Raw genomic sequence first — 27285 nt, 5'->3', positions numbered from 1 at the left:
ACACACAAACACACACACGTACACGCTGCCTCTCTTGCGCTCACACACACACATGCACTCTCTCTCACACACACACACGCTAACATACACACTCTCTCTCCTTCACACAAACACACACTCTCTCTCTCACACACACGCCCACAGGTACACACAATCTCACACACACACACCTCTCTCTCTCACACACACACACACTCTCTCTCACACGCACACAAACAAATGCTAACACACACACGCTCTCTCCTTCACACACACACACAAACACACACACACTCACAGGCACACACACAATCTTTATCTCTCACACACACACACACACACAATCTCTCTCTCTCACACACACACACAAACACAATCAGGTCAGGAGCTGAGTGACCCTGGGGGAAGCCAAACTGGGTGTCACTGAGCAGGTGCTGCTTGATAGCACTGTTGGTGAGCCCTTCCATCACTTTACCGAGGATTGGGAACAGATGGATGGGAGAGGAATTGGCTGAGTTGGATTTGTCCTGCTTTTTATGTCCAGGACATACCTGGATAATTTCCCACATGGCCAGGTCGATCCCAGTGTTGTCACTGTCCTGGTAGAACTTGGCTGGAGGAAGGGCATGTTGTGGAGCAGCAGCCTTCAGGAGCAGTGCCAGAGCACAGAGCCTTTGCAGTGTCCAGTGTCTCTTGATCTGACACGGAGTGAATGGAATTTTTGGAAGAATGGTGTCTGTGATGGTGGGGAGCACAGGGGGAGACTGAGTAAGATCATCCGGTGGGCACTTGCGGCTGAAGATTGTTGTAAAAGCCTCAGCCTTATCTTTGATAGTGACAGGTTGGACTCTTCCATCTTTGTGAAGGGGGAGCGACTCCGCTCCAAGAAGCTGTGAAATGTGGGGGCAGTGGGTGGGTGTGGGAAGGTTTGTTTGGGGAAAAGGGAAGAATGTCAGGAGTGGGATTTGAACCCACGCCCCTAGAAAGGGACCAGAATTCACAAGCCCAGACGCAGAGCAAGGACTAACACTCCTTGAGTCTGGCGCCTTAGACCACGCAGCCATCCTGACAAGCTGCTGCAGATGCCTTTCCAGATGTCTTTCTCACTCTGTACAATTAGTCACCTTGCTCTTGTGCAGACACAAAATGCAATTCCGCATTTCTGCAGCTCCCTTGCATTCACACTCAGCAACAATCCCTCATACACAGTCTCACTCTCGCACACACACACTCTCTCTCACATGCACACGCACACACACTCTCTATCTGTCTCTCACACACACACTCTCTCTCTCACATGCACGCACAAACACACTCTCTCCCTCTCATACACACAAATTCTCCCTTTCTCTGTCTCTCTCACACACACACTCTCACTCACACACACACACTTCTCCCTCTTACACACACACAGACACACGCACTCTCTCACACACACACACTCTTTCTCACACACACCAACAAATTCTTCCTCTCTCTCTCTCAGACACACGCAAACACACTCTTGCAGACATACACATACAAATTCTCTCTCTCTCACACGCACCCACTCTCACTCACACACACACATACACGCACATACACACACACATTCTCTCTCTCTCGCACACACATTCTCTCTCTCTCAAACACACTCTCTCTCACACACACACATTCTTTCACTCTCTCACACACAAACACACATGCACACTCTCTCTTACACACACACACGCACACTCTGTCTCTCTCACACACATACACACTCTGTCTCTCTCAAACACACCTACAAATTCTCCCTCTCTGTTTCTCACACACACACATGCCCACACACTCATATACACACTCACACCCTCTCTCTCTCAAACACACATATACACATACATACTCTCACTCACACACACACAGACAGACACAAACACACACTCTCAGACACATACTCACACACATTCTCTCACTCTCACACACACAAACACACACACGTACACGCTGCCTCTCTTGCGCTCACACACACACACGCTAACATACACACTCTCTCTCCTTCACACAAACACACACTCTCTCGCTCACACACACGCCCACAGGCACACACAATCTCACACACACACACCTCTCTCTTTCACACACACACACACTCTCTCTCACACGCACACAAACACATGCTAACACACACACGCTCTCTCCTTCACACACACACACAAACACACACACACTCACAGGCACACACACAATCTTTATCTCTCACACACACACACACACACACAATCTCTCTCTCTCACACACACACACAAACACAATCAGGTCAGGAGCTGAGTGACCCTGGGGGAAGCCAAACTGGGTGTCACTGAGCAGGTGCTGCTTGATAGCACTGTTGGTGAGCCCTTCCATCACTTTACCGAGGATTGGGAACAGATGGATGGGAGAGGAATTGGCTGAGTTGGATTTGTCCTGCTTTTTATGTCCAGGACATACCTGGATAATTTCCCACATGGCCAGGTCGATCCCAGTGTTGTCACTGTCCTGGTAGAACTTGGCTGGAGGAAGGGCATGTTGTGGAGCAGCAGCCTTCAGGAGCAGTGCCAGAGCACAGAGCCTTTGCAGTGTCCAGTGTCTCTTGATCTGACACGGAGTGAATGGAATTGTTGGAAGAATGGTGTCTGTGATGGTGGGGAGCACAGGGGGAGACTGAGTAAGATCATCCGGTGGGCACTTGCAGCTGAAGATTGTTGTAAAAGCCTCAGCCTTATCTTTGATAGTGACAGGTTGGACTCTTCCATCTTTGTGAAGGGGGAGCGACTCCTCTCCAAGAAGCTGTGAAATGTGGGGGCAGTGTGTGGGTGTGGGAAGGTTTGTTTGGGGAAAAGGGAAGAATGTCAGGAGTGGGATTTGAACCCACGCCCCTAGAAAGGGACCAGAATTCACAAGCCCAGATGCAGAGCAAGGACTAACACTCATTGAGTCTGGCGCCTTAGACCACTCGGCCATCCTGACAAGCTGCTGCAGATGCCTTTCCAGATGTCTTTCTCACTCTGTACAATTAGTCACCTTGCTCTTGTGCAGACACAAAATGCAATTCCGCATTTCTGCAGCTCCCTTGCATTCACACTCAGCAACAATCCCTCATACACAGTCTCACTCTCGCACACACACACTCTCTCTCACATGCACACGCACACACACTCTCTATCTGTCTCTCACACACACACTCTCTCTCTCACATGCACGCACAAACACACTCTCTCCCTCTCATACACACAAATTCTCCCTTTCTCTGTCTCTCTCACACACACACTCTCACTCACACACACACACTTCTCCCTCTTACACACACACAGACACACGCACTCTCTCACACACACACTATCTCACACACACACTCTTTCTCACACACACCAACAAATTCTTCCTCTCTCTCTCTCAGACACACGCAAACACACTCTTGCAGACATACACATACAAATTCTCTCTCTCTCACACGCACCCACTCTCACTCACACACACACATACACGCACATACACACACACATTCTCTCTCTCTCGCACACACATTCTCTCTCTCTCAAACACACTCTCTCTCACACACACACATTCTTTCACTCTCTCACACACAAACACACATGCACACTCTCTCTTACACACACACACGCACACTCTGTCTCTCTCACACACATACACACTCTGTCTCTCTCAAACACACCTACAAATTCTCCCTCTCTGTTTCTCACACACACACATGCCCACACACTCATATACACACTCACACCCTCTCTCTCTCAAACACACATATACACATACATACTCTCACTCACACACACACAGACAGACACAAACACACACTCTCAGACACATACTCACACACATTCTCTCACTCTCACACACACAAACACACACACGTACACGCTGCCTCTCTTGCGCTCACACACACACATGCACTCTCTCTCACACACACACACGCTAACATACACACTCTCTCTCCTTCACACAAACACACACTCTCTCTCTCACACACACGCCCACAGGTACACACAATCTCACACACACACACCTCTCTCTCTCACACACACACACACTCTCTCTCACACGCACACAAACAAATGCTAACACACACACGCTCTCTCCTTCACACACACACACAAACACACACACACTCACAGGCACACACACAATCTTTATCTCTCACACACACACACACACACAATCTCTCTCTCTCACACACACACACAAACACAATCAGGTCAGGAGCTGAGTGACCCTGGGGGAAGCCAAACTGGGTGTCACTGAGCAGGTGCTGCTTGATAGCACTGTTGGTGAGCCCTTCCATCACTTTACCGAGGATTGGGAACAGATGGATGGGAGAGGAATTGGCTGAGTTGGATTTGTCCTGCTTTTTATGTCCAGGACATACCTGGATAATTTCCCACATGGCCAGGTCGATCCCAGTGTTGTCACTGTCCTGGTAGAACTTGGCTGGAGGAAGGGCATGTTGTGGAGCAGCAACCTTCAGGAGCAGTGCCAGAGCACAGAGCCTTTGCAGTGTCCAGTGTCTCTTGATCTGACACGGAGTGAATGGAATTGTTGGAAGAATGGTGTCTGTGATGGTGGGGAGCACAGGGGGAGACTGAGTAAGATCATCCGGTGGGCACTTGCGGCTGAAGATTGTTGTAAAAGCCTCAGCCTTATCTTTGATAGTGACAGGTTGGACTCTTCCATCTTTGTGAAGGGGGAGCGACTCCTCTCCAAGAAGCTGTGAAATGTGGGGGCAGTGTGTGGGTGTGGGAAGGTTTGTTTGGGGAAAAGGGAAGAACGTCGGGAGTGGGATTTGAACCCACGCCCCTAGAAAGGGACCAGAATTCACAAGCCCAAACGCAGAGCGAGGACTAACACTCCTTGAGTCTGGCGCCTTAGACCACACGGCCATCCTGTCAAGCTGCTGCAGATGCCTTTCCAGATGTCTTTCTCACTCTGTACAATTAGTCACCTTGCTCTTGTGCAGACACAAAATGCAATTCCGCATTTCTGCAGCTCCCTTGCATTCACACTCAGCAACAATCCCTCATACACAGTCTCACTCTCGCACACACACACTCTCTCTCACATGCACACGCACACACACTCTCTATCTGTCTCTCACACACACACTCTCTCTCTCACATGCACGCACAAACACACTCTCTCCCTCTCATACACACAAATTCTCCCTTTCTCTGTCTCTCTCACACACACACTCTCACTCACACACACACACTTCTCCCTCTTACACACACACAGACACACGCACTCTCTCACACACACACACTCTTTCTCACACACACCAACAAATTCTTCCTCTCTCTCTCTCAGACACACGCAAACACACTCTTGCAGACATACACATACAAATTCTCTCTCTCTCACACGCACCCACTCTCACTCACACACACACATACATGCACATACACACACACATTCTCTCTCTCTCGCACACACATTCTCTCTCTCTCAAACACACTCTCTCTCACACACACACATTCTTTCACTCTCTCACACACAAAGACACATGCACACTCTCTCTTACACACACACACGCACACTCTGTCTCTCTCACACACATACACACTCTGTCTCTCTCAAACACACCTACAAATTCTCCCTCTCTGTTTCTCACACACACACATGCCCACACACTCATATACACACTCACACCCTCTCTCTCTCAAACACACATATACACATACATACTCTCTCTCACACACACACAGACAGACACAAACACACACTCTCAGACACATACTCACACACATTCTCTCACTCTCACACACACAAACACACACACGTACACGCTGCCTCTCTTGCGCTCACACACACACATGCACTCTCTCTCACACACACACACGCTAACATACACACTCTCTCTCCTTCACACAAACACACACTCTCTCTCTCACACACACGCCCACAGGCACACACAATCTCACACACACACACCTCTCTCTCTCACACACACACACACTCTCTCTCACACGCACACAAACACATGCTAACACACACACGCTCTCTCCTTCACACACACACACAAACACACACACACTCACAGGCACACACACAATCTTTATCTCTCACACACACACACACACACAATCTCTCTCTCTCACACACACACACAAACACAATCAGGTCAGGAGCTGAGTGACCCTGGGGGAAGCCAAACTGGGTGTCACTGAGCAGGTGCTGCTTGATAGCACTGTTGGTGAGCCCTTCCATCACTTTACCGAGGATTGGGAACAGATGGATGGGAGAGGAATTGGCTGAGTTGGATTTGTCCTGCTTTTTATGTCCAGGACATACCTGGATAATTTCCCACATGGCCAGGTCGATCCCAGTGTTGTCACTGTCCTGGTAGAACTTGGCTGGAGGAAGGGCATGTTGTGGAGCAGCAGCCTTCAGGAGCAGTGCCAGAGCACAGAGCCTTTGCAGTGTCCAGTGTCTCTTGATCTGACACGGAGTGAATGGAATTGTTGGAAGAATGGTGTCTGTGATGGTGGGGAGCACAGGGGGAGACTGAGTAAGATCATCCGGTGGGCACTTGCGGCTGAAGATTGTTGTAAAAGCCTCAGCCTTATCTTTGATAGTGACAGGTTGGACTCTTCCATCTTTGTGAAGGGGGAGTGACTCCTCTCCAAGAAGCTGTGAAATGTGGGGGCAGTGGGTGGGTGTGGGAAGGTTTGTTTGGGGAAAAGGGAAGAATGTCAGGAGTGGGATTTGAACCCACGCCCCTAGAAAGGGACCAGAATTCACAAGCCCAGACGCAGAGCAAGGACTAACACTCCTTGAGTCTGGCGCCTTAGACCACGCGGCCATCCTGACAAGCTGCTGCAGATGCCTTTCCAGATGTCTTTCTCACTCTGTACAATTAGTCACCTTGCTCTTGTGCAGACACAAAATGCAATTCCGCATTTCTGCAGCTCCCTTGCATTCACACTCAGCAACAATCCCTCATACACAGTCTCACTCTCGCACACACACACTCTCTCTCACATGCACACGCACACACACTCTCTATCTGTCTCTCACACACACACTCTCTCTCTCACATGCACGCACAAACACACTCTCTCCCTCTCATACACACAAATTCTCCCTTTCTCTGTCTCTCTCACACACACACTCTCACTCACACACACACACTTCTCCCTCTTACACACACACAGACACACGCACTCTCTCACACACACACACTCTTTCTCACACACACCAACAAATTCTTCCTCTCTCTCTCTCAGACACACGCAAACACACTCTTGCAGACATACACATACAAATTCTCTCTCTCTCACACGCACCCACTCTCACTCACACACACACATACACGCACATACACACACACATTCTCTCTCTCTCGCACACACATTCTCTCTCTCTCAAACACACTCTCTCTCACACACACACATTCTTTCACTCTCTCACACACAAAGACACATGTACACTCTCTCTTACACACACACACGCACACTCTGTCTCTCTCACACACATACACACTCTGTCTCTCTCAAACACACCTACAAATTCTCCCTCTCTGTTTCTCACACACACACATGCCCACACACTCATATACACACTCACACCCTCTCTCTCTCAAACACACATATACACATACATACTCTCACTCACACACACACAGACAGACACAAACACACACTCTCAGACACATACTCACACACATTCTCTCACTCTCACACACACAAACACACACACGTACACGCTGCCTCTCTTGCGCTCACACACACACACGCTAACATACACACTCTCTCTCCTTCACACAAACACACACTCTCTCGCTCACACACACGCCCACAGGCACACACAATCTCACACACACACACCTCTCTCTTTCACACACACACACACTCTCTCTCACACGCACACAAACACATGCTAACACACACACGCTCTCTCCTTCACACACACACACAAACACACACACACTCACAGGCACACACACAATCTTTATCTCTCACACACACACACACACACACAATCTCTCTCTCTCACACACACACACAAACACAATCAGGTCAGGAGCTGAGTGACCCTGGGGGAAGCCAAACTGGGTGTCACTGAGCAGGTGCTGCTTGATAGCACTGTTGGTGAGCCCTTCCATCACTTTACCGAGGATTGGGAACAGATGGATGGGAGAGGAATTGGCTGAGTTGGATTTGTCCTGCTTTTTATGTCCAGGACATACCTGGATAATTTCCCACATGGCCAGGTCGATCCCAGTGTTGTCACTGTCCTGGTAGAACTTGGCTGGAGGAAGGGCATGTTGTGGAGCAGCAGCCTTCAGGAGCAGTGCCAGAGCACAGAGCCTTTGCAGTGTCCAGTGTCTCTTGATCTGACACGGAGTGAATGGAATTGTTGGAAGAATGGTGTCTGTGATGGTGGGGAGCACAGGGGGAGACTGAGTAAGATCATCCGGTGGGCACTTGCAGCTGAAGATTGTTGTAAAAGCCTCAGCCTTATCTTTGATAGTGACAGGTTGGACTCTTCCATCTTTGTGAAGGGGGAGCGACTCCTCTCCAAGAAGCTGTGAAATGTGGGGGCAGTGTGTGGGTGTGGGAAGGTTTGTTTGGGGAAAAGGGAAGAATGTCAGGAGTGGGATTTGAACCCACGCCCCTAGAAAGGGACCAGAATTCACAAGCCCAGATGCAGAGCAAGGACTAACACTCCTTGAGTCTGGCGCCTTAGACCACTCGGCCATCCTGACAAGCTGCTGCAGATGCCTTTCCAGATGTCTTTCTCACTCTGTACAATTAGTCACCTTGCTCTTGTGCAGACACAAAATGCAATTCCGCATTTCTGCAGCTCCCTTGCATTCACACTCAGCAACAATCCCTCATACACAGTCTCACTCTCGCACACACACACTCTCTCTCACATGCACACGCACACACACTCTCTATCTGTCTCTCACACACACACTCTCTCTCTCACATGCACGCACAAACACACTCTCTCCCTCTCATACACACAAATTCTCCCTTTCTCTGTCTCTCTCACACACACACTCTCACTCACACACACACACTTCTCCCTCTTACACACACACAGACACACGCACTCTCTCACACACACACTATCTCACACACACACTCTTTCTCACACATACCAACAAATTCTTCCTCTCTCTCTCTCAGACACACGCAAACACACTCTTGCAGACATACACATACAAATTCTCTCTCTCTCACACGCACCCACTCTCACTCACACACACACATACACGCACATACACACACACATTCTCACTCTCTCGCACACACATTCTCTCTCTCTCAAACACACTCTCTCTCACACACACACATTCTTTCACTCTCTCACACACAAACACACATGCACACTCTCTCTTACACACACACACGCACACTCTGTCTCTCTCACACACATACACACTCTGTCTCTCTCAAACACACCTACAAATTCTCCCTCTCTGTTTCTCACACACACACATGCCCACACACTCATATACACACTCACACCCTCTCTCTCTCAAACACACATATACACATACATACTCTCACTCACACACACACAGACAGACACAAACACACACTCTCAGACACATACTCACACACATTCTCTCACTCTCACACACACAAACACACACACGTACACGCTGCCTCTCTTGCGCTCACACACACACATGCACTCTCTCTCACACACACACACGCTAACATACACACTCTCTCTCCTTCACACAAACACACACTCTCTCTCTCACACACACGCCCACAGGTACACACAATCTCACACACACACACCTCTCTCTCTCACACACACACACACTCTCTCTCACACGCACACAAACAAATGCTAACACACACACGCTCTCTCCTTCACACACACACACAAACACACACACACTCACAGGCACACACACAATCTTTATCTCTCACACACACACACACACACAATCTCTCTCTCTCACACACACACACAAACACAATCAGGTCAGGAGCTGAGTGACCCTGGGGGAAGCCAAACTGGGTGTCACTGAGCAGGTGCTGCTTGATAGCACTGTTGGTGAGCCCTTCCATCACTTTACCGAGGATTGGGAACAGATGGATGGGAGAGGAATTGGCTGAGTTGGATTTGTCCTGCTTTTTATGTCCAGGACATACCTGGATAATTTCCCACATGGCCAGGTCGATCCCAGTGTTGTCACTGTCCTGGTAGAACTTGGCTGGAGGAAGGGCATGTTGTGGAGCAGCAGCCTTCAGGAGCAGTGCCAGAGCACAGAGCCTTTGCAGTGTCCAGTGTCTCTTGATCTGACACGGAGTGAATGGAATTGTTGGAAGAATGGTGTCTGTGATGGTGGGGAGCACAGGGGGAGACTGAGTAAGATCATCCGGTGGGCACTTGCGGCTGAAGATTGTTGTAAAAGCCTCAGCCTTATCTTTGATAGTGACAGGTTGGACTCTTCCATCTTTGTGAAGGGGGAGCGACTCCTCTCCAAGAAGCTGTGAAATGTGGGGGCAGTGTGTGGGTGTGGGAAGGTTTGTTTGGGGAAAAGGGAAGAACGTCGGGAGTGGGATTTGAACCCACGCCCCTAGAAAGGGACCAGAATTCACAAGCCCAGACGCAGAGCGAGGACTAACACTCCTTGAGTCTGGCGCCTTAGACCACACGGCCATCCTGTCAAGCTGCTGCAGATGCCTTTCCAGATGTCTTTCTCACTCTGTACAATTAGTCACCTTGCTCTTGTGCAGACACAAAATGCAATTCCGCATTTCTGCAGCTCCCTTGCATTCACACTCAGCAACAATCCCTCATACACAGTCTCACTCTCGCACACACACACTCTCTCTCACATGCACACGCACACACACTCTCTATCTGTCTCTCACACACACACTCTCTCTCTCACATGCACGCACAAACACACTCTCTCCCTCTCATACACACAAATTCTCCCTTTCTCTGTCTCTCTCACACACACACTCTCACTCACACACACACACTTCTCCCTCTTACACACACACAGACACACGCACTCTCTCACACACACACACTCTTTCTCACACACACCAACAAATTCTTCCTCTCTCTCTCTCAGACACACGCAAACACACTCTTGCAGACATACACATACAAATTCTCTCTCTCTCACACGCACCCACTCTCACTCACACACACACATACATGCACATACACACACACATTCTCTCTCTCTCGCACACACATTCTCTCTCTCTCAAACACACTCTCTCTCACACACACACATTCTTTCACTCTCTCACACACAAAGACACATGCACACTCTCTCTTACACACACACACGCACACTCTGTCTCTCTCACACACATACACACTCTGTCTCTCTCAAACACACCTACAAATTCTCCCTCTCTGTTTCTCACACACACACATGCCCACACACTCATATACACACTCACACCCTCTCTCTCTCAAACACACATATACACATACATACTCTCTCTCACACACACACACAGACAGACACAAACACACACTCTCAGACACATACTCACACACATTCTCTCACTCTCACACACACAAACACACACACGTACACGCTGCCTCTCTTGCGCTCACACACACACATGCACTCTCTCTCACACACACACACGCTAACATACACACTCTCTCTCCTTCACACAAACACACACTCTCTCTCTCACACACACGCCCACAGGCACACACAATCTCACACACACACACCTCTCTCTCTCACACACACACACACTCTCTCTCACACGCACACAAACACATGCTAACACACACACGCTCTCTCCTTCACACACACACACAAACACACACACACTCACAGGCACACACACAATCTTTATCTCTCACACACACACACACACACAATCTCTCTCTCTCACACACACACACAAACACAATCAGGTCAGGAGCTGAGTGACCCTGGGGGAAGCCAAACTGGGTGTCACTGAGCAGGTGCTGCTTGATAGCACTGTTGGTGAGCCCTTCCATCACTTTACCGAGGATTGGGAACAGATGGATGGGAGAGGAATTGGCTGAGTTGGATTTGTCCTGCTTTTTATGTCCAGGACATACCTGGATAATTTCCCACATGGCCAGGTCGATCCCAGTGTTGTCACTGTCCTGGTAGAACTTGGCTGGAGGAAGGGCATGTTGTGGAGCAGCAGCCTTCAGGAGCAGTGCCAGAGCACAGAGCCTTTGCAGTGTCCAGTGTCTCTTGATCTGACACGGAGTGAATGGAATTGTTGGAAGAATGGTGTCTGTGATGGTGGGGAGCACAGGGGGAGACTGAGTAAGATCATCCGGTGGGCACTTGCGGCTGAAGATTGTTGTAAAAGCCTCAGCCTTATCTTTGATAGTGACAGGTTGGACTCTTCCATCTTTGTGAAGGGGGAGCGACTCCGCTCCAAGAAGCTGTGAAATGTGGGGGCAGTGGGTGGGTGTGGGAAGGTTTGTTTGGGGAAAAGGGAAGAATGTCAGGAGTGGGATTTGAACCCACGCCCCTAGAAAGGGACCAGAATTCACAAGCCCAGACGCAGAGCAAGGACTAACACTCCTTGAGTCTGGCGCCTTAGACCACGCGGCCATCCTGACAAGCTGCTGCAGATGCCTTTCCAGATGTCTTTCTCACTCTGTACAATTAGTCACCTTGCTCTTGTGCAGACACAAAATGCAATTCCGCATTTCTGCAGCTCCCTTGCATTCACACTCAGCAACAATCCCTCATACACAGTCTCACTCTCGCACACACACACTCTCTCTCACATGCACACGCACACACACTCTCTATCTGTCTCTCACACACACACTCTCTCTCTCACATGCACGCACAAACACACTCTCTCCCTCTCATACACACAAATTCTCCCTTTCTCTGTCTCTCTCACACACACACTCTCACTCACACACACACACTTCTCCCTCTTACACACACACAGACACACGCACTCTCTCACACACACACACTCTTTCTCACACACACCAACAAATTCTTCCTCTCTCTCTCTCAGACACACGCAAACACACTCTTGCAGACATACACATACAAATTCTCTCTCTCTCACACGCACCCACTCTCACTCACACACACACATACACGCACATACACACACACATTCTCTCTCTCTCGCACACACATTCTCTCTCTCTCAAACACACTCTCTCTCACACACACACATTCTTTCACTCTCTCACACACAAAGACACATGCACACTCTCTCTTACACACACACACGCACACTCTGTCTCTCTCACACACATACACACTCTGTCTCTCTCAAACACACCTACAAATTCTCCCTCTCTGTTTCTCACACACACACATGCCCACACACTCATATACACACTCACACCCTCTCTCTCTCAAACACACATATACACATACATACTCTCTCTCACACACACACAGACAGACACAAACACACACTCTCAGACACATACTCACACACATTCTCTCACTCTCACACACACAAACACACACACGTACACGCTGCCTCTCTTGCGCTCACACACACACATGCACTCTCTCTCACACACACACACGCTAACATACACACTCTCTCTCCTTCACACAAACACACACTCTCTCTCTCACACACACGCCCACAGGCACACACAATCTCACACACACACACCTCTCTCTCTCACACACACACACACTCTCTCTCACACGCACACAAACACATGCTAACACACACACGCTCTCTCCTTCACACACACACACAAACACACACACACTCACAGGCACACACACAATCTTTATCTCTCACACACACACACAAACACAATCAGGTCAGGAGCTGAGTGACCCTGGGGGAAGCCAACCTGGGTGTCACTGAGCAGGTGCTGCTTGATAGCCCTGTTGGTGAGCCCTTCCATCACTTTACCGAGGATTGGGAACAGATGGATGGGAGAGGAATTGGCTGAGTTGGATTTGTCCTGCTTTTTATGTCCAGGACATACCTGGATAATTTCCCACATGGCCAGGTCGATCCCAGTGTTGTAACTGTCCTGGGAGAACTTGGCTGGAGGAAGGGCATGTTGTGGAGTAGCAGCCTTCAGGATCAGTGCCAGAGCACAGAGCCTTTGCAGTGTCCAGTGTCTCTTGATCTGACACGGAGTGAATGGAATTGTTGGAAGAATGGTGTCTGTGATGGTGGGGAGCACAGGGGGAGACTGAGTAAGATCATCCGGTGGGCACTTGCGGCTGAAGATTGTTGTTAAAGCCTCAGCCTTATCTTTGAAAGTGACAGGTTGGACTCTTCCATCTTTGTGAAGGGGGAGCGACTCCTCTCCAAGAAGCTGTGAAATGTGGGGGCAGTGTGTGGGTGTGGGAAGGTTTGTTTGGGGAAAAGGGAAGAATGTCAGGAGTGGGATTTGAACCCACGCCCCTAGAAAGGGACCAGAATTCACAAGCCCAGATGCAGAGCAAGGACTAACACTCCTTGAGTCTGCTGCCTTAGACCACTCGGCCATCCTGACAAGCTGCTGCAGATGCCTTTCCAGATGTCTTTCTCACTCTGTACAATTAGTCACCTTGCTCTTGTGCAGACACAAAATGCAATTCCGCATTTCTGCAGCTCCCTTGCATTCACACTCAGCAACAATCCCTCATACACAGTCTCACTCTCGCACACACACACTCTCTCTCACATGCACACGCACACACACTCTCTATCTGTCTCTCACACACACACTCTCTCTCTCACATGCACGCACAAACACACTCTCTCCCTCTCATACACACAAATTCTCCCTTTCTCTGTCTCTCTCACACACACACTCTCACTCACACACACACACTTCTCCCTCTTACACACACACAGACACACGCACTCTCTCACACACACACTATCTCACACACACACTCTTTCTCACACACACCAACAAATTCTTCCTCTCTCTCTCTCAGACACACGCAAACACACTCTTGCAGACATACACATACAAATTCTCTCTCTCTCACACGCACCCACTCTCACTCACACACACACATACACGCACATACACACACACATTCTCTCTCTCTCGCACACACATTCTCTCTCTCTCAAACACACTCTCTCTCACACACACACATTCTTTCACTCTCTCACACACAAAGACACATGCACACTCTCTCTTACACACACACACGCACACTCTGTCTCTCTCACACACATACACACTCTGTCTCTCTCAAACACACCTACAAATTCTCCCTCTCTGTTTCTCACACACACACATGCCCACACACTCATATACACACTCACACCCTCTCTCTCTCAAACACACATATACACATACATACTCTCACTCACACACACACAGACAGACACAAACACACACTCTCAGACACATACTCACACACATTCTCTCACTCTCACACACACAAACACACACACGTACACGCTGCCTCTCTTGCGCTCACACACACACATGCACTCTCTCTCACACACACACACGCTAACATACACACTCTCTCTCCTTCACACAAACACACACTCTCTCTCTCACACACACGCCCACAGGCACACACAATCTCACACACACACACCTCTCTCTCTCACACACACACACACTCTCTCTCACACGCACACAAACACATGCTAACACACACACGCTCTCTCCTTCACACACACACACAAACACACACACACTCACAGGCACACACACAATCTTTATCTCTCACACACACACACACACACACAATCTCTCTCTCTCACACACACACACAAACACAATCAGGTCAGGAGCTGAGTGACCCTGGGGGAAGCCAAACTGGGTGTCACTGAGCAGGTGCTGCTTGATAGCCCTGTTGGTGAGCCCTTCCATCACTTTACCGAGGATTGGGAACAGATGGATGGGAGAGGAATTGGCTGAGTTGGATTTGTCCTGCTTTTTATGTCCAGGACATACCTGGATAATTTCCCACATGGCCAGGTCGATCCCAGTGTTGTCACTGTCCTGGTAGAACTTGGCTGGAGGAAGGGCATGTTGTGGAGCAGCAGCCTTCAGGAGCAGTGCCAGAGCACAGAGCCTTTGCAGTGTCCAGTGTCTCTTGATCTGACACGGAGTGAATGGAATTGTTGGAAGAATGGTGTCTGTGATGGTGGGGAGCACAGGGGGAGACTGAGTAAGATCATCCGGTGGGCACTTGCGGCTGAAGATTGTTGTAAAAGCCTCAGCCTTATCTTTGATAGTGACAGGTTGGACTCTTCCATCTTTGGGAAGGGGGAGCCACTCCTCTCCAAGAAGCTGTGAAATGTGGGGGCAGTGTGTGGGTGTGGGAAGGTTTGTTTGGGGAAAAGGGAAGAATGTCAGGAGTGGGATTTGAACCCACGCCCCTAGAAAGGGACCAGAATTCACAAGCCCAGATGCAGAGCAAGGACTAACACACCTTGAGTCTGGCGCCTTAGACCACTCGGCCATCCTGACACGCTGCTGCAGATGCCTTTCCAGATGTCTTTCTCACTCTGTACAATTAGTCACCTTGCTCTTGTGCAGACACAAAATGCAATTCCGCATTTCTGCAGCTCCCTTGCATTCACACTCAGCAACAATCCCTCATACACAGTCTCACTCTCGCACACACACACTCTCTCTCACATGCACACGCACACACACTCTCTATCTGTCTCTCACACACACACTCTCTCTCTCACATGCACGCACAAACACACTCTCTCCCTCTCATACACACAAATTCTCCCTTTCTCTGTCTCTCTCACACACACACTCTCACTCACACACACACACTTCTCCCTCTTACACACACACAGACACACGCACTCTCTCACACACACACTATCTCACACACACACTCTTTCTCACACACACCAACAAATTCTTCCTCTCTCTCTCTCAGACACACGCAAACACACTCTTGCAGACATACACATACAAATTCTCTCTCTCTCACACGCACCCACTCTCACTCACACACACACATACACGCACATACACACACACATTCTCTCTCTCTCGCACACACATTCTCTCTCTCTCAAACACACTCTCTCTCACACACACACATTCTTTCACTCTCTCACACACAAAGACACATGCACACTCTCTCTTACACACACACACACACACTCTGTCTCTCTCACACACATACACACTCTGTCTCTCTCAAACACACCTACAAATTCTCCCTCTCTGTTTCTCACACACACACATGCCCACACACTCATATACACACTCACACCCTCTCTCTCTCAAACACACATATACACATACATACTCTCTCTCACACACACACAGACAGACACAAACACACACTCTCAGACACATACTCACACACATTCTCTCACTCTCACACACACAAACACACACACGTACACGCTGCCTCTCTTGCGCTCACACACACACATGCACTCTCTCTCACACACACACACGCTAACATACACACTCTCTCTCCTTCACACAAACACACACTCTCTCTCTCACACACACGCCCACAGGCACACACAATCTCACACACACACACCTCTCTCTCTCACACACACACACACTCTCTCTCACACGCACACAAACACATGCTAACACACACACGCTCTCTCCTTCACACACACACACAAACACACACACACTCACAGGCACACACACAATCTTTATCTCTCACACACACACACACACACAATCTCTCTCTCTCTCACACACACACACACAAACACAATCAGGTCAGGAGCTGAGTGACCCTGGGGGAATCCAACCTGGGTGTCACTGAGCAGGTGCTGCTTGATAGCCCTGTTGGTGAGCCCTTCCATCACTTTACCGAGGATTGGGAACAGATGGATGGGAGAGGAATTGGCTGAGTTGGATTTGTCCTGCTTTTTATGTCCAGGACATACCTGGATAATTTCCCACATGGCCAGGTCGATCCCAGTGTTGTAACTGTCCTGGGAGAACTTGGCTGGAGGAAGGGCATGTTGTGGAGTAGCAGCCTTCAGGTTCAGTGCCAGAGCACAGAGCCTTTGCAGTGTCCAGTGTCTCTTGATCTGACACGGAGTGAATGGAATTGTTGGAAGAATGGTGTCTGTGATGGTGGGGAGCACAGGGGGAGACTGAGTAAGATCATCCGGTGGGCACTTGCGGCTGAAGATTGTTGTAAAAGCCTCAGCCTTATCTTTGATAGTGACAGGTTGGACTCTTCCATCTTTGTGAAGGGGGAGCGACTCCTCTCCAAGAAGCTGTGAAATGTGGGGGCAGTGTGTGGGTGTGGGAAGGTTTGTTTGGGGAAAATGGGAGAATGTCAGGAGTGGGATTTGAACCCACGCCCCTAGAAAGGGACCAGAATTCACAAGCCCAGATGCAGAGCAAGGACTAACACTCCTTGAGTCTGGCGCTTTAGACCACTCGGCCATCCTGACAAGCTGCTGCCGATGCCTTTCCAGATGTCTTTCTCACTCTGTACAATTAGTCACCTTGCTCTTGTGCAGACACAAAATGCAATTCCGCATTTCTGCAGCTCCCTTGCATTCACACTCAGCAACAATCCCTCATACACAGTCTCACTCTCGCACACACACACTCTCTCTCACATGCACACGCACACACACTCTCTATCTGTCTCTCACACACACACTCTCTCTCTCACATGCACGCACAAACACACTCTCTCCCTCTCATACACACAAATTCTCCCTTTCTCTGTCTCTCTCACACACACACTCTCACTCACACACACACACTTCTCCCTCTTACACACACACAGACACACGCACTCTCTCACACACACACTATCTCACACACACACTCTTTCTCACACATACCAACAAATTCTTCCTCTCTCTCTCTCAGACACACGCAAACACACTCTTGCAGACATACACATACAAATTCTCTCTCTCTCACACGCACCCACTCTCACTCACACACACACATACACGCACATACACACACACATTCTCTCTCTCTCGCACACACATTCTCTCTCTCTCAAACACACTCTCTCTCACACACACACATTCTTTCACTCTCTCACACACAAAGACACATGCACACTCTCTCTTACACACACACACGCACACTCTGTCTCTCTCACACACATACACACTCTGTCTCTCTCAAACACACCTACAAATTCTCCCTCTCTGTTTCTCACACACACACATGCCCACACACTCATATACACAGTCACACCCTCTCTCTCTCAAACACACATATACACATACATACTCTCACTCACACACACACAGACAGACACAAACACACACTCTCAGACACATACTCACACACATTCTCTCACTCTCACACACACAAACACACACACGTACACGCTGCCTCTCTTGCGCTCACACACACACATGCACTCTCTCTCACACACACACACGCTAACATACACACTCTCTCTCCTTCACACAAACACACACTCTCTCTCTCACACACACGCCCACAGGCACACACAATCTCACACACACACACCTCTCTCTCTCACACACACACACACTCTCTCTCACACGCACACAAACACATGCTAACACACACACGCTCTCTCCTTCACACACACACACAAACACACACACACTCACAGGCACACACACAATCTTTATCTCTCACACACACACACACACACAATCTCTCTCTCTCACACACACACACAAACACAATCAGGTCAGGAGCTGAGTGACCCTGGGGGAAGCCAAACTGGGTGTCACTGAGCAGGTGCTGCTTGATAGCACTGTTGGTGAGCCCTTCCATCACTTTACCGAGGATTGGGAACAGATGGATGGGAGAGGAATTGGCTGAGTTGGATTTGTCCTGCTTTTTATGTCCAGGACATACCTGGATAATTTCCCACATGGCCAGGTCGATCCCAGTGTTGTCACTGTCCTGGTAGAACTTGGCTGGAGGAAGGGCATGTTGTGGAGCAGCAGCCTTCAGGAGCAGTGCCAGAGCACAGAGCCTTTGCAGTGTCCAGTGTCTCTTGATCTGACACGGAGTGAATGGAATTGTTGGAAGAATGGTGTCTGTGATGGTGGGGAGCACAGGGGGAGACTGAGTAAGATCATCCGGTGGGCACTTGCGGCTGAAGATTGTTGTAAAAGCCTCAGCCTTATCTTTGATAGTGACAGGTTGGACTCTTCCATCTTTGTGAAGGGGGAGCGACTCCTCTCCAAGAAGCTGTGAAATGTGGGGGCAGTGTGTGGGTGTGGGAAGGTTTGTTTGGGGAAAAGGGGAGAATGTCAGGAGTGGGATTTGAACCCACGCCCCTAGAAAGGGACCAGAATTCACAAGCCCAGATGCAGAGCAAGGACTAACACTCCTTGAGTCTGGCGCCTTAGACCATGCAGCCATCCTGACAAGCTGCTGCAGATGCCTTTCCAGATGTCTTTCTCACTCTGTACAATTAGTCACCTTGCTCTTGTGCAGACACAAAATGCAATTCCGCATTTCTGCAGCTCCCTTGCATTCACACTCAGCAACAATCCCTCATACACAGTCTCACTCTCGCACACACACACTCTCTCTCACATGCACACGCACACACACTCTCTATCTGTCTCTCACACACACACTCTCTCTCTCACATGCACGCACAAACACACTCTCTCCCTCTCATACACACAAATTCTCCCTTTCTCTGTCTCTCTCACACACACACTCTCACTCACACACACACACTTCTCCCTCTTACACACACACAGACACACGCACTCTCTCACACACACACTATCTCACACACACACTCTTTCTCACACACACCAACAAATTCTTCCTCTCTCTCTCTCAGACACACGCAAACACACTCTTGCAGACATACACATACAAATTCTCTCTCTCTCACACGCACCCACTCTCACTCACACACACACATACACGCACATACACACACACATTCTCTCTCTCTCGCACACACATTCTCTCTCTCTCAAACACACTCTCTCTCACACACACACATTCTTTCACTCTCTCACACACAAAGACACATGCACACTCTCTCTTACACACACACACGCACACTCTGTCTCTCTCACACACATACACACTCTGTCTCTCTCAAACACACCTACAAATTCTCCCTCTCTGTTTCTCACACACACACATGCCCACACACTCATATACACACTCACACCCTCTCTCTCTCAAACACACATATACACATACATACTCTCACTCACACACACACAGACAGACACAAACACACACTCTCAGACACATACTCACACACATTCTCTCACTCTCACACACACAAACACACACACGTACACGCTGCCTCTCTTGCGCTCACACACACACATGCACTCTCTCTCACACACACACACGCTAACATACACACTCTCTCTCCTTCACACAAACACACACTCTCTCTCTCACACACACGCCCACAGGCACACACAATCTCACACACACACACCTCTCTCTCTCACACACACACACACTCTCTCTCACACGCACACAAACAAATGCTAACACACACACGCTCTCTCCTTCACACACACACACAAACACACACACACTCACAGGCACACACACAATCTTTATCTCTCACACACACACACACACACAATCTCTCTCTCTCACACACACACACAAACACAATCAGGTCAGGAGCTGAGTGACCCTGGGGGAAGCCAAACTGGGTGTCACTGAGCAGGTGCTGCTTGATAGCCCTGTTGGTGAGCCCTTCCATCACTTTACCGAGGATTGGGAACAGATGGATGGGAGAGGAATTGGCTGAGTTGGATTTGTCCTGCTTTTTATGTCCAGGACATACCTGGATAATTTCCCACATGGCCAGGTCGATCCCAGTGTTGTCACTGTCCTGGTAGAACTTGGCTGGAGGAAGGGCATGTTGTGGAGCAGCAGCCTTCAGGAGCAGTGCCAGAGCACAGAGCCTTTGCAGTGTCCAGTGTCTCTTGATCTGACACGGAGTGAATGGAATTGTTGGAAGAATGGTGTCTGTGATGGTGGGGAGCACAGGGGGAGACTGAGTAAGATCATCCGGTGGGCACTTGCGGCTGAAGATTGTTGTAAAAGCCTCAGCCTTATCTTTGATAGTGACAGGTTGGACTCTTCCATCTTTGTGAAGGGGGAGCCACTCCTCTCCAAGAAGCTGTGAAATGTGGGGGCAGTGTGTGGGTGTGGGAAGGTTTGTTTGGGGAAAAGGGAAGAATGTCAGGAGTGGGATTGGAACCCACGCCCCTAGAAAGTGACCAGAATTCACAAGCCCAGATGCAGAGAAAGGACTAACACTCCTTGAGTCTGGCGCCTTAGACCATGCGGCCATCCTGACAAGCTGCTGCAGATGCCTTTCCAGATGTCTTTCTCACTCTGTACAATTAGTCACCTTGCTCTTGTGCAGACACAAAATGCAATTCCGCATTTCTGCAGCTCCCTTGCATTCACACTCAGCAACAATCCCTCATACACAGTCTCACTCTCGCACACACACACTCTCTCTCACATGCACACGCACACACACTCTCTATCTGTCTCTCACACACACACTCTCTCTCTCACATGCACGCACAAACACACTCTCTCCCTCTCATACACACAAATTCTCCCTTTCTCTGTCTCTCTCACACACACACTCTCACTCACACACACACACTTCTCCCTCTTACACACACACAGACACACGCACTCTCTCACACACACACTATCTCACACACACACTCTTTCTCACACACACCAACAAATTCTTCCTCTCTCTCTCTCAGACACACGCAAACACACTCTTGCAGACATACACATACAAATTCTCTCTCTCTCACACGCACCCACTCTCACTCACACACACACATACACGCACATACACACACACATTCTCTCTCTCTCGCACACACATTCTCTCTCTCTCAAACACACTCTCTCTCACACACACACATTCTTTCACTCTCTCACACACAAAGACACATGCACACTCTCTCTTACACACACACACGCACACTCTGTCTCTCTCACACACATACACACTCTGTCTCTCTCAAACACACCTACAAATTCTCCCTCTCTGTTTCTCACACACACACATGCCCACACACTCATATACACACTCACACCCTCCCTCTCTCAAACACACATATACACATACATACTCTCTCTCACACACACTCTCACTCACACACACACAGACAGACACAAACACACACTCTCAGACACATACTCACACACATTCTCTCACTCTCACACACACAAACACACACACGTACACGCTGCCTCTCTTGCGCTCACACACACACATGCACTCTCTCTCACACACACACACGCTAACATACACACTCTCTCTCCTTCACACAAACACACACTCTCTCTCTCACACACACGCCCACAGGCACACACAATCTCACACACACACACACACACACACCTCTCTCTCTCACACACACACACAAACACACACACACTCACAGGCACACACACAATCTTAATCTCGCACACACACACACACACACACAATCTCTCTCTCTCACACACACACACAAACACAATCAGGTCAGGAGCTGAGTGACCCTGGGGGAAGCCAAATTGGGTGTCACTGAGCAGGTGCTGCTTGATAGCACTGTTGGTGAGCCCTTCCATCACTTTACCGAGGATTGGGAACAGATGGATGGGAGAGGAATTGGCTGAGTTGGATTTGTCCTGCTTTTTATGTCCAGGACATACCTGGATAATTTCCCACATGGCCAGGTCGATCCCAGTGTTGTCACTGTCCTGGTAGAACTTGGCTGGAGGAAGGGCATGTTGTGGAGCAGCAGCCTTCAGGAGCAGTGCCAGAGCACAGAGCCTTTGCAGTGTCCAGTGTCTCTTGATCTGACACGGAGTGAATGGAATTGTTGGAAGAATGGTGTCTGTGATGGTGGGGAGCACAGGGGGAGACTGAGTAAGATCATCCGGTGGGCACTTGCGGCTGAAGATTGTTGTAAAAGCCTCAGCCTTATCTTTGATAGTGACAGGTTGGACTCTTCCATCTTTGTGAAGGGGGAGCGACTCCTCTCCAAGAAGCTGTGAAATGTGGGGGCAGTGTGTGGGTGTGGGAAGGTGTGTTTGGGGAAAAGGGAAGAATGTCAGGAGTGGGATTTGAACCCACGCCCCTAGAAAGGGACCAGAATTCACAAGCCCAAATGCAGAGCAAGGACTAACACTCCTTGAGTCTGGCGCCTTAGACCACTCGGCCATCCTGACAAGCTGCTGCAGATGCCTTTCCAGATGTCTTTCTCACTCTGTACAATTAGTCACCTTGCTCTTGTGCAGACACAAAATGCAATTCCGCATTTCTGCAGCTCCCTTGCATTCACACTCAGCAACAATCCCTCATACACAGTCTCACTCTCGCACACACACACTCTCTCTCACATGCACATGCACACACACTCTCTATCTGTCTCTCACACACACACTCTCTCTCTCACATGCACGCACAAACACACTCTCTCCCTCTCATACACACAAATTCTCCCTTTCTCTGTCTCTCTCACACACACACTCTCACTCACACACACACACTTCTCCCTCTTACACACACACAGACACACGCACTCTCTCACACACACACTATCTCACACACACACTCTTTCTCACACACACCAACAAATTCTTCCTCTCTCTCTCTCAGACACACGCAAACACACTCTTGCAGACATACACATACAAATTCTCTCTCTCTCACACGCACCCACTCTCACTCACACACACACATACACGCACATACACACACACATTCTCTCTCTCTCGCACACACATTCTCTCTCTCTCAAACACACTCTCTCTCACACACACACATTCTTTCACTCTCTCACACACAAAGACACATGCACACTCTCTCTTACACACACACACGCACACTCTGTCTCTCTCACACACATACACACTCTGTCTCTCTCAAACACACCTACAAATTCTCCCTCTCTGTTTCTCACACACACACATGCCCACACACTCATATACACACTCACACCCTCTCTCTCTCAAACACACATATACACATACATACTCTCACTCACACACACACAGACAGACACAAACACACACTCTCAGACACATACTCACACACATTCTCTCACTCTCACACACACAAACACACACACGTACACGCTGCCTCTCTTGCGCTCACACACACACATGCGCTCTCTCTCACACACACACACGCTAACATACACACTCTCTCTCCTTCACACAAACACACACTCTCTCTCTCACACACACGCCCACAGGCACACACAATCTCACACACACACACCTCTCTCTCACACACACACACACTCTCTCTCACACGCACACAAACACATGCTAACACACACACGCTCTCTCCTTCACACACACACACAAACACACACACACTCACAGGCACACACACAATCTTTATCTCTCACACACACACACACACACAATCTCTCTCTCTCACACACACACACAAACACAATCAGGTCAGGAGCTGAGTGACCCTGGGGGAAGCCAAACTGGGTGTCACTGAGCAGGTGCTGCTTGATAGCACTGTTGGTGAGCCCTTCCATCACTTTACCGAGGATTGGGAACAGATGGATGGGAGAGGAATTGGCTGAGTTGGATTTGTCCTGCTTTTTATGTCCAGGACATACCTGGATAATTTCCCACATGGCCAGGTCGATCCCAGTGTTGTCACTGTCCTGGTAGAACTTGGCTGGAGGAAGGGCATGTTGTGGAGCAGCAGCCTTCAGGAGCAGTGCCAGAGCACAGAGCCTTTGCAGTGTCCAGTGTCTCTTGATCTGACACGGAGTGAATGGAATTGTTGGAAGAATGGTGTCTGTGATGGTGGGGAGCACAGGGGGAGACTGAGTAAGATCATCCGGTGGGCACTTGCGGCTGAAGACTGTTGTAAAAGCCTCAGCCTTATCTTTGAAAGTGACAGGTTGGACTCTTCCATCTTTGTGAAGGGGGAGCGAACCTCTCCAAGAAGCTGTGAAATGTGGGGGCAGTGTGTGGGTGTGGGAAGGTTTGTTTGGGGAAAAGGGGAGAATGTCAGAAGTGGGATTTGAACCCACGCCCCTAGAAAGGGACCAGAATTCACAAGCCCAGATGCAGAGCAAGGACTAACACTCCTTGAGTCTGGCGCCTTAGATCACTCGGCCATCCTGTCAAGCTGCTGCAGATGCCTTTCCAGATGTCTTTCTCACTCTGTACAATTAGTCACCTTGCTCTTGTGCAGACACAAAATGCAATTCCGCATTTCTGCAGCTCCCTTGCATTCACACTCAGCAACAATCCCTCATACACAGTCTCACTCTCGCACACACACACTCTCTCTCACATGCACACGCACACACACTCTCTATCTGTCTCTCACACACACACTCTCTCTCTCACATGCACGCACAAACACACTCTCTCCCTCTCATACACACAAATTCTCCCTTTCTCTGTCTCTCTCACACACACACTCTCACTCACACACACACACTTCTCCCTCTTACACACACACAGACACACGCACTCTCTCACACACACACTATCTCACACACACACTCTTTCTCACACACACCAACAAATTCTTCCTCTCTCTCTCTCAGACACACGCAAACACACTCTTGCAGACATACACATACAAATTCTCTCTCTCTCACACGCACCCACTCTCACTCACACACACACATACACGCACATACACACACACATTCTCTCTCTCTCGCACACACATTCTCTCTCTCTCAAACACACTCTCTCTCACACACACACATTCTTTCACTCTCTCACACACAAAGACACATGCACACTCTCTCTTACACACACACACACACACTCTGTCTCTCTCACACACATACACACTCTGTCTCTCTCAAACACACCTACAAATTCTCCCTCTCTGTTTCTCACACACACACATGCCCACACACTCATATACACACTCACACCCTCTCTCTCTCAAACACACATATACACATACATACTCTCTCTCACACACACACAGACAGACACAAACACACACTCTCAGACACATACTCACACACATTCTCTCACTCTCACACACACAAACACACACACGTACACGCTGCCTCTCTTGCGCTCACACACACACATGCACTCTCTCTCACACACACACACGCTAACATACACACTCTCTCTCCTTCACACAAACACACACTCTCTCTCTCACACACACGCCCACAGGCACACACAATCTCACACACACACACCTCTCTCTCTCACACACACACACACACTCTCTCTCACACGCACACAAACACATGCTAACACACACACGCTCTCTCCTTCACACACACACACAAACACACACACACTCACAGGCACACACACAATCTTTATCTCTCACACACACACACACACACAATCTCTCTCTCTCTCACACACACACACACAAACACAATCAGGTCAGGAGCTGAGTGACCCTGGGGGAAGCCAACCTGG

General features: G+C 49.2%; 11 non-coding genes across 11 annotated transcripts; all 11 read right to left on the bottom strand.

The window, feature by feature from the left end:
* Positions 1-929: 929 nt before the first annotated feature.
* trnal-caa (transfer RNA leucine (anticodon CAA)) lies at positions 930-1049 on the bottom strand. The gene is made up of 2 exons: positions 1012-1049; positions 930-975 (listed from the first exon to the last, which is right to left on the bottom strand). It is a non-coding gene; the product is annotated as a tRNA-Leu (tRNA).
* A 1777-nt stretch (positions 1050-2826) lies between these two features.
* Positions 2827-2946, bottom strand: trnal-caa (transfer RNA leucine (anticodon CAA)). Its single transcript has 2 exons — positions 2909-2946; positions 2827-2872 (listed from the first exon to the last, which is right to left on the bottom strand). It is a non-coding gene; the product is annotated as a tRNA-Leu (tRNA).
* Positions 2947-6678: 3732 nt separating this feature from the next.
* trnal-caa (transfer RNA leucine (anticodon CAA)) lies at positions 6679-6798 on the bottom strand. Its single transcript has 2 exons — positions 6761-6798; positions 6679-6724 (listed from the first exon to the last, which is right to left on the bottom strand). It is a non-coding gene; the product is annotated as a tRNA-Leu (tRNA).
* Positions 6799-8575: 1777 nt separating this feature from the next.
* trnal-caa (transfer RNA leucine (anticodon CAA)) lies at positions 8576-8695 on the bottom strand. The gene is made up of 2 exons: positions 8658-8695; positions 8576-8621 (listed from the first exon to the last, which is right to left on the bottom strand). It is a non-coding gene; the product is annotated as a tRNA-Leu (tRNA).
* Positions 8696-12429: 3734 nt separating this feature from the next.
* trnal-caa (transfer RNA leucine (anticodon CAA)) lies at positions 12430-12549 on the bottom strand. Its single transcript has 2 exons — positions 12512-12549; positions 12430-12475 (listed from the first exon to the last, which is right to left on the bottom strand). It is a non-coding gene; the product is annotated as a tRNA-Leu (tRNA).
* Positions 12550-14316: 1767 nt separating this feature from the next.
* Positions 14317-14436, bottom strand: trnal-caa (transfer RNA leucine (anticodon CAA)). The gene is made up of 2 exons: positions 14399-14436; positions 14317-14362 (listed from the first exon to the last, which is right to left on the bottom strand). It is a non-coding gene; the product is annotated as a tRNA-Leu (tRNA).
* Positions 14437-16251: 1815 nt separating this feature from the next.
* On the bottom strand, positions 16252-16371 carry trnal-caa (transfer RNA leucine (anticodon CAA)). The gene is made up of 2 exons: positions 16334-16371; positions 16252-16297 (listed from the first exon to the last, which is right to left on the bottom strand). It is a non-coding gene; the product is annotated as a tRNA-Leu (tRNA).
* Positions 16372-18188: 1817 nt separating this feature from the next.
* trnal-caa (transfer RNA leucine (anticodon CAA)) lies at positions 18189-18308 on the bottom strand. Its single transcript has 2 exons — positions 18271-18308; positions 18189-18234 (listed from the first exon to the last, which is right to left on the bottom strand). It is a non-coding gene; the product is annotated as a tRNA-Leu (tRNA).
* Positions 18309-20121: 1813 nt separating this feature from the next.
* On the bottom strand, positions 20122-20241 carry trnal-caa (transfer RNA leucine (anticodon CAA)). The gene is made up of 2 exons: positions 20204-20241; positions 20122-20167 (listed from the first exon to the last, which is right to left on the bottom strand). It is a non-coding gene; the product is annotated as a tRNA-Leu (tRNA).
* Positions 20242-23949: 3708 nt separating this feature from the next.
* Positions 23950-24069, bottom strand: trnal-caa (transfer RNA leucine (anticodon CAA)). Its single transcript has 2 exons — positions 24032-24069; positions 23950-23995 (listed from the first exon to the last, which is right to left on the bottom strand). It is a non-coding gene; the product is annotated as a tRNA-Leu (tRNA).
* A 1810-nt stretch (positions 24070-25879) lies between these two features.
* On the bottom strand, positions 25880-25999 carry trnal-caa (transfer RNA leucine (anticodon CAA)). The gene is made up of 2 exons: positions 25962-25999; positions 25880-25925 (listed from the first exon to the last, which is right to left on the bottom strand). It is a non-coding gene; the product is annotated as a tRNA-Leu (tRNA).
* Positions 26000-27285: the final 1286 nt, after the last annotated feature.

Source organism: Chiloscyllium punctatum, chromosome 17 (genome assembly GCF_047496795.1).
Source record: "Chiloscyllium punctatum isolate Juve2018m chromosome 17, sChiPun1.3, whole genome shotgun sequence".
NCBI classification, from domain to species: Eukaryota; Metazoa; Chordata; class Chondrichthyes; order Orectolobiformes; family Hemiscylliidae; genus Chiloscyllium; species Chiloscyllium punctatum.
Note: the sequence above shows the minus strand (reverse complement) of the source record. Positions and strands in the feature narration are given on the sequence as shown.